The sequence below is a fragment of the Symphalangus syndactylus genome, chromosome 6 (assembly GCF_028878055.3).
Source record: "Symphalangus syndactylus isolate Jambi chromosome 6, NHGRI_mSymSyn1-v2.1_pri, whole genome shotgun sequence".
Classification (NCBI taxonomy): Eukaryota; Metazoa; Chordata; class Mammalia; order Primates; family Hylobatidae; genus Symphalangus; species Symphalangus syndactylus.
This window is the reverse complement of record NC_072428.2, coordinates 80,386,651-80,396,227: the sequence shown is the minus strand read 5'-3', so window position 1 is coordinate 80,396,227 and position 9,577 is coordinate 80,386,651.

Sequence of the window (9,577 nt, the reverse complement as noted above, 5' to 3'; positions counted from 1 at the left end):
ACAGTGGGTGCAGGACAGTCGGTGAAGCGCACTGTGCGCGAGCCGAAGCAGGGCGAGGCATTGCCTCACTCGGGAAGCGCAAGGGGTCAGGGAGTTCCCTTTCCTAGTCAAAGAAAGGGGAAACAGACGGCACCTGGAATATCGGGTCAGTCCCATCCTAATACTGCGCTTTTCCAACGGGCCTGGAAAACGGCACACTAGGAGATTGTGTCCCGCACCTGGCTCGGAGGGTCCTATGCCCATGGAGTCTCGCTAATTGCTAGCACAGCAGTCTGAGATCAAGCTGCAAGGCGGCAGCGAGGCTGGGGGAGGGGTGCCCGCCATTGCCCAGGCTTGCTCAGGTAAACAAAGCAGCCAGGAAGCTGGAACTGGGTGGAGCCCACCACAGGACAAGGAGGCTTGCCTGCCTCTGTAGGCTCCACCTCTGGGGGTAGGGCACAGACAAACAAAAACTCAGCAAGAACCTCCACAGTCTTAAATGTCCCTGTCTGACTGACAGCTTTGAAGAGAGTAGTGGTTCTCCCAGCACGCAGCTGGAAATCTGAGAACGGACAGACTGCCTCCTAAAGTGGGTCCCTCACCCCTGAGCAGCCTAAATGGGAGGCACCCCCCCAGTAGGGACAGACTGACACCTCATTCAACCGGGTACTTCTCTGAGACAAAACTTTCAGAGGAACTATCAGACAGCTGAATTTGTGGTCTCACGAAAATCCGCTGTTCTGCAGCCACCGCTGCTGACACCCAGCCAAACAGGGTCTGGAGTGCACCTCTAGTAAACTCCAACAGACCTGCAGCTGAGGGTCCTGCCTGGTAGAAGGAAAACTAACAAACAGAAAGGACATCCACACCAAAAACCCATCTGTACATCACCATCATCAAAGACAACAAGTAGATAAAACCACAAAGATGGGGAAAAAACAGAGCAAAAAAACTGGAAACTCTAAAAAACAGAGCACCTCTCCTCCTCCAAAGGAACGCAGTTCCTCACCAGCAATGGAACAAAGCTGGATGGAGGATGACTTTGATGAGTTGAGAGAAGAAGGCTTCAGACAATCAAACTACTCTGAGCTACTAGAGGAAATTCAAAACAATAGTAAAGCAGTTAAAAACTTTGAAAAAAAATTAGAAGAATGGATAACTAGAATAACCAATGGAGAGAAGGGCTTAAAGGAGCTGATGGAGCTGAAAGCCAAGTTTCGAGAACTACACGAAGATTGCAGAAGCCTCAGTAGCAGATGCGATCAACTGGAAGAAAGGGTATCACTGATGGAAGATGAAATGAATGAAATGAAGAGAGAAGGGAAGTTTAGAGAAAAAAGAATAAAAAGAAATGAAGAAAGCCTCCAAGAAATTTGGGACTATGTGAAAAGACCAAACCTACGTCTGATTGGTGTACCTGAAAATGATGGGGAGAATGGAACCAAGTTAGAAAACACTCTGCAAGATATTATCCAGGAGAACTTCCCCAATCTAGCAAGGCAGGCCAGCATTCACATTCAGGAAATACAGAGAACGTCACAAAGATACTCCTCAAGAAGGGCAACTCCAAGACACATAATTGTCAGATTCACCAAAGTTGAAATGAAGGAAAAAATGTTAAGGGCAGCCAGAGAGAAAGGTCGGGTTACCCACAAAGGGAAGCCCATCAGACTAACAGCTGATCTCTCAGCAGAAACTCTACAAGCCAGGAGAGAGTGGGGGCCGATATTCAACATTCTTAAAGAAAAGAATTTTCAACCCAGAATTTCCTATCCCGCCAAACTAAGCTTCATAAGTGAAGGAGAAATAAAATACTTTACAGACAAGCAAACGCTGAGTGATTTTGTCACCACCAGGCATGCCCTAAAAGAGCTCCTGAAGGAAGCACTAAACATGGAAAGGAACAACCGGTACCAGCCACTGCAAAAACATGCCAAATTGTAAAGACCATCGAGGCTAGGAAGAAACTATAGCAACTAACGAGCAAAATAACCAACTAACATCATAATGACAGGATCAGATTCACACATAACAATATTAACGTTAAATGTAAATGGGCTAAATGCTCCAATTAAAAGACACAGACTGGCAAACTGGACAAGGAGTCAGGACCCATCAGTGTGCTGTATTCAGGAAACCCATCTCACGTGCAGAGACACACATAGACTCAAAATAAAGGGATGGAGGAAGATCTATCAAGCAACTGGAAAACAAAAAAAGGCAGGGGTTGCAATCCTAGTCTCTGATAAAATAGACTTTAAACCAACAAAGATCAAAAGAGACAAAGAAGGCCATTACATAATGGTAAAGGGATCAATCCAACAAGAAGAGCTAACTATCCTAAATATATATGCACCCAACACAGGAGCACCCAGATTCATAAAGCAAGTCCTCAGTGACCTACAAAGGGACTTAAACTCCCACACAATAATAGTGGGAGATTTTAACACCCCACTGTCAACATTAGACAGATCAACGAGACAGAAAGTTAACAAGGATATCCAGGAATTGAACTCAGCTCTAAACAAAGTGGGCCTAATAGACATCTACAGAACTCTCCACCCCAAGTCAACAGAATATACATTTTTTTCAGCACCACACCACACCTATTCCAAAATTGACCACATAGTTGGAAGTAAAGCTCTCCTCAGCAAATGTAAAAGAACAGAAATTATAACAAACTGTCTCTCAGACCACAGTGCAATCGAACTAGAACTCAGGATTAAGAAACTCACTCAAAACCGCTCAACTACATGGAAACTGAACAACCTGCTCCCGAATGACTATTGGGTACATAATGAAATGAAGGCAGAAATAAAGATGTTCTTTGAAACCAACGAGAACAAAAACACAACATACCAGAATCTCTGGGACACATTCAAAGCAGTGTGTAGAGGGAAATTTATAGCACTAAATGCCCACAAGAGAAAGCAGGAAAGATCCAAAATTGACACCCTAACATCACAATTAAAAGAACTAGAAAAGCAAGAGCAAACACATTCAAAAGCTAGCAGAAGGCTAGAAATAACTAAAATTAGAGCAGAACTGAATGAAATAGAGCCACAAAAAACCCTTCAAAAAATTAATGAATCCAGGAGCTGTTTTTTTTGAAAAGATCAACAAAATTGATAGACCGCTAGCAAGACTAATCAAGAAGAAAAGAGAGAAGAATCAAATAGATGCAATAAAAAATGAAAAAGGGGATATCACCACCGATCCCACAGAAAAACAATCCACCATCAGAGAATACTACAAACACCTCTATGCAAATAAACTAGAAAATCTAGAAGAAATGGATAAATTCCTTGACAAATACACCCTCCCAAGACTAAACCAAGAAGAAGTTGAATCTCTGAACAGACCAATAACAGGCTCTGAAATTGTGGCAATAATCAATAGCTTACCAACCAAAAAGAGTCCAGGACCTGATGGATTCACAGCAGAATTCTACCAGAGGTACAAGGAGGAACTGGTACCATTCCTTCTGAAACTATTCCAATTGATAGAAAAAGAGGGAATCCTCCCTAACACATTTTATGAAGCCAGCATTGTCCTGATACCAAAGCATGGCAGAGACATAACCAAAAAAGAGAATTTCAGACCAATATCCTTGATGAACATCGATGCAAAAATCCTCAATAAAATACTGGCAAACCAAATCCAGCAGCACATCAAAAAGCTTATCCACCATGATCAAGTGGGCTTCATCCCTGGGATGCAAGGCTGGTTCAACATATGCAAATCAATAAATGTAATCCAGCATATAAACAGAACCAAAGACAAAAACCACATGATTATCTCAATAGATGCAGAAAAGGCCTTTGACAAAATTCAACAACTCTTCATGCTAAAAACTCTCAATAAATTAGGTATTGATGGGATGTATCTCAAAATAATAAGAGCTATCTATGACAAACCCACAGCCAATATCATACTGAATGGGCAAAAACTGGAAGCATTCCCTGTGAAAACTGGCACAAGACAGGGATGCCCTCTCTCACCGCTCCTATTCAACATAGTGCTGGAAGTTCTGGCCAGAGCAATCAGGCAGGAGAAGGAAATAAAGGGTATTCAATCAGGAAAAGAGGAAGTCAAATTGTCCCTGTTTGCAGATGACATGATTGTATATCTAGAAAACCCCATTGTCTCCGCCCAAAATCTCCTTAAGCTGATTAGCAACTTCAGCAAAGTCTCAGGATACAAAATTAATGTACAAAAATCACAAGCATTCTTGTACACCAATAACAGACAAACAGAGAGCCAAATCATGAGTGAACTCCCATTCACAATTGCTTCAAAGAGAATAAAATACCTAGGAATCCAACTTACAAGGGATGTGAAGGACCTCTTCAAGGAGAACTACAAACCACTGCTCAACGAAATAAAAGAGGATACAAACAAATGGAAGAACATTCCATGCTCATGGGTTGGAAGAATCAATATACCGAGAAAATGGCCATACTGCCCAAGGTAATTTATAGATTCAATGCCATCCCCATCAAGCTACCAATGACTTTCTTCACAGAATTGGAAAAAACTACTTTAAAGTTCATATGGAACCAAAAAAGAGCCCGCATCGCCAAGTAAATCCTAAGCCAAAAGAACAAAGCTGGAGGCATCACGCTACCTGACTTTAAACTATACTACAAGGCTACAGTAACCAAAACAGCATGGTACTGGTACCACAACAGAGACATAGATCAATGGAACAGAACAGAGCCCTCAGAAATGATGCCGCATAGCTACAACTATCTGATCTTTGACAAACCTGACAAAAACAAGAAATGGGGAAAGGATTCTCTATTTAATAAATGGTGCTGGGAAAACTGGCTAGCCATATGTAGAAAGCTGAAACTGGATCCCTTCCTTACACCTTATACAAAAATTAATTCAAGATGGATTAAAGACTTAAATGTTAGACCTAAAACCATTAAAATCCTACAAGAAAACCTAGGCAATACCATTCAGGACATAGGCGTGGGCAAGGACTTCATGTCTAAAACACCAAAAGCAATGGCAACAAAAGCCAAAATCGACAAATGGGATCTCATTAAACTAAAGAGCTTCTGCACAGCAAAAGAAACTATCATCAGAATGAACAGGCAACCTACAGAATGGGAGAAAATTTTTGCAACCTACTCATCTGACAAAGGGCTAATATCCAGAATCTACAATGAACTCAAACAAATTTACAAGAAAAAAACAAACAACCCCATCAAAAAGTGGGCAGAGGACATGAACAGACACTTCTCAAAAGAAGACATTTATGCAGCCAGAAAACACATGAAGAAATGCTCATCATCACTAGCCATCAGAGAAATGCAAATCAAAACCACAGTGAGATACCATCTCACTCCAGTTAGAATGGCCATCATTAAAAAATCAGGAAACAACAGGTGCTGGAGAGGATGTGGAGAAATAGGAACACTTTTACACTGTTGGTGGGACTGTAAACTAGTTCAACCATTGTGGAAGTCAGTGTGGCGATTCCTCAGGGATCTAGAACTAGACCATTTGACCCAGCCATCCCATTACTGGGTATATACCCAAAGGACTATAAATCATGCTGCTATAAAGACACATGCACATGTATGTTTATTGCGACACTATTCACAATAGCAAAGAGTTGGAACCAACCCAAACGTCCAACAACTATAGACTGGATTAAGAAAATGTGGCACATATACACCATGGAATACTATGCAGCCATAAAAAATGATGAGTTCATGTCCTTTGTAGGGACATGGATGAAACTGGAAAACATCATTCTCAGTAAACTATCGCAAGGACAAAAAACCAAACTCCGCATGTTCTCACTCATAGGTGGGAATTGAACAATGAGAACTCATGGACACAGGAAGGGGAACATCACACTCCGGGGACTGTTGTGGGGTGGGCGGAAGGGGGAGGGGGGAGGGACAGCATTAGGAGATATACCTAATGCTAAATGACGAGTTAATGGGTGCAGCAAAACAACATGGTACATGGATATATATGTAACAAACCTGCACATTGTGCACACGTACCCTAAAACCTAAAGTATAATAATACAAGAAAAAAATAAATAAATAAAACATGAAAATACAGTAAAAAATTTCTGAGAGTTCTACTGTAAGGCCAACAACAGATTCTAATAAAATAACCAGAACTAATATTAGGCTTCACCTGTGCCAGGCATTGTAGTTGCTGACATCTGTTCCCTCTTTTAACCCTCACAAGAGTCTTCTGAAGTAAGTGATATTATCATTATTTCTTGGTTGAATATTGTGTTGTTAGAGGATCGAGGAAGTTCTTTAAGTTGTGCAGCAAAACTGCATCTGCTGGCCTTCAGAGCCTCTTTAAATCCAGTTGAAAAAGAATTCCTCAAACCAGTGACACTTGACCAAAATGTTATATGTTGATAGAAAAATATGCTTAAATATGTATCAGAAAATTATGATGCTCTTTCCCTTCTGAAACAATTCAGTCCTAAAATTATTAGACAGGTGAGCAAGCCAGCTTGGTGCAGAGTATCAGATCTCAAGACAAGCGAGGTAGTGGACACTCTGGTGATAACTGTGACTCTGCTAGGCAGCCCAGATTGGGCTTGTGAAAGGCAGCAATGCATGGAGGACCCTCACTCCATAGACAGTAACGCATTGCATAGTGATAACATTTCAGTTGAGGACAGACTGCACATACAACATACCTTATTTTTCTGCACCTTTTCTATGTTTAGAGTTGATAGATACACACATACTTAACGCTGTGTTACAGAATTCAGTACAGTAACATGCCATACAGGTGTGTAGCCCAGGAGTAATAGGCTGCATCATATGGTTATACTATCTAGGTTATAGTAGCTAGGTTTGGGTAAGTTCTCCATGATGTTCACATGACAAAATCACCTAAAGAAGCATTTCTCAGACTGTATCTACATTGTTAAGTGATGCATGACTATATTTCTGTATTATCTGATTTTCTTTTGCAATAAATGTATACTCATCAATAGCTTGCATCATCTTTTAAAATTAAAACTAAAACTAATAAATGGCAAAAGAGAAAGGAGGAGTAGAAAATGAGAGGAGCCAGTGGCCTGTTTTGGGATTCACCTTCTGCCACCCCAGCCAGGCAGGGCAGGATGAGCTGGCAGCCCTGGCCCGGGGACAGGAACGCTGAAGCAGGCAGAGTGTGTGTCTCCGGCAGTGCCCACGTGGGTTTGCACAATGGGCCTGGGGGCTGGGGTTCCCCAGGTAGCTTCTCCAGCCTCCGCTCCAAATGCTCGGGAGGTTCACACCCACAAGGTCCATCTGGCTGCTGCCTGTGCTGAGTCAAAGATGTTCTTGAGTCATTCCAAAAATGCCCACGGCACCTTCACAACTCTGCCATCTTTGCTGCCATTCACGCGCGGCCCAGCGACAAAACCTGGGGGTTGCGGGTAGGGTGTCTTGTTGCTCTTGGATGAGGTCGCGTTTCTCTGTCTTAGCAATGGCCTTTCCAGTATCCTTTCCTAGCTGAATTCGCCTCCATTGGGTTCTGAGCAGCAGCTCGAAATGACGTCCTTTTCACTTAACTATTGTAAATGGGTTTCTATTTGAAGTAAGACAAATAGCTATTGTTGAGCTCTTGTAGAGTGCCAGGTACATTATTCTCATTGAATCCTCACAACAACCCTGAAAAGTAGACACTGGTACAGAGAAAACATTTCAAGTGACTCACTGGGTCACCTCTTGGAAGTATTAGAGCTAAGACTCCAAACCAGATTTTCTGATGTCAAAACTCAAATTGAGCTTCCTCAATATGCTAACCCGCCTTTCTGTAATGCTCCAATAGTTGGGGATTTTCTCGTTTTTCAAACATGGCTTACGATGTGAATAAAGAAAATGCTGCTAGATTTAAAAAAGACTGAGGGACTGAGTGTTTATTATGTGCCGGCATTATGTTTACTGCCTTTGTTTAATCGACTTCAGCCCTCATCAAAACCCATGACTTTCTGTCATAGAGGAGGGAACTAAGGCCCAGAGGAGTAAAGAACTCAGGTCACACAGGTCAGCAGGCAACCTCAGGCCAGAACTCAGGCAGCTTGTCTTGAGAACCCATTCCCTTAATGTCCCTCACCCCAAAACTAAAGGAACATCCTTACTGGATTGTGGAGATTTAATGAGCTAATATGCACTGTTTAATGTCTGGCATGTAGGCACTCAAAAAATACTAATTTCCTTCCTTCTTTCCATCTGGATTCCCAGGGATCTAGTGTGGGACACGATGAAAGAAGACATAGACCCCAGAGACACAGACCAATAGATTTTAGAGGTTGTTTAGTCCAAGCCCCTCACTGGGCAAATGGCTCAGAGAGGTGAAATTATAGATGGAAACAAAGCTTTAGGCTTTCTTGGTCTTCCTCTTCCTTTTTGCCACCATAATTCCCAGCAAACTCCATGAGCCCAGAGGCTTACTGGATTTTTCACCTTAATATGCCCAATACCAGATAGCAGGTGTTTGAAAAACCCTTTGTTGAATGAATGAATGAATACCAACTTCACTCTGCAACTGAGTCTGAAGTCATGAAGGCTATTTCCTCATGAAAGCTTCCTATCTAGAGAAAAGCCAACAACCCTTGGCTCCCTGCCCCAACCTGATCAATGCTCAGGGATGACTCACTGGCTTGAATACGAGCCCAGCTTCTCAGTTGATGTGCCGCACAAAGACCATCCTTGGGCCAAGTAGGAGATGAATCACCTGGCACAGATTGCAGGCTTGGAGGAAGGCACAGGATAGTGAAGGGAGCACTAGGCGGGGAGAAAATAGCATATTAATTTTTCTCCACTTAGGCAGTGGGAGTCTATGACTTAGAAAGCTCATCTGATGGGAAAACTTTTGGAGGGACTCTACCATGTGCTCTTATTACATTGCTTTCTCCACTTCACAGGTTAAAGAATGTGCACCCGTAGTTTGCTCTCAGAGGGGTGAAACACTGCATCACCCACACACTGACTTTTAGCTTCCATCCATCTCCCCTCAGCTTGCTGTGTGCTCAGCATGTTGCTAGACTGAGGTTGGGGTGGGGAGGTCGACAGATTATTTGCTCCTACTGTTAGGTTGAGTTGGCCAGAATCTCCTTAACTTCTGATGGTTCCTCTTAGTAATTTTCCATCCAATGACCCCCATCCTGCTTCTTGGTTATAAATTTCCACTTGCCCATGCTGTATTCGAAGTTGAGCCCAATCTCTCCCACTGTGAAATCCCATTGCAGTGGTCCTGATACCCATTGTGATGGTCCTGAATAAAGTTTGCTGTCCCGTGCTTTAACAAGTGCATCGAACAACTTTTCTTTAACAAAGACTACTAAGAAGGCACTAAGATGCCTGAATTTAACAGACTTGTAGCCTTTATGAGAACAAGGACTAACAACAAAACAAAACAAAATAAACGTCAATAATGACAATTAAGGCAAGATAGTGTGGGCACTGGGGAAGCAGCCCAGTTCTTACCAGTTTATTTCAGATAAAAAAGCCTCAAAGGGAGGAGGTAGTTAGTTTGCATCACTGTGAGCAGGTGAGAATATGCATCCAGTTAACCAATTCTGCTTAGAGGGCAACTTAATCTTGCAGAAAGGAGA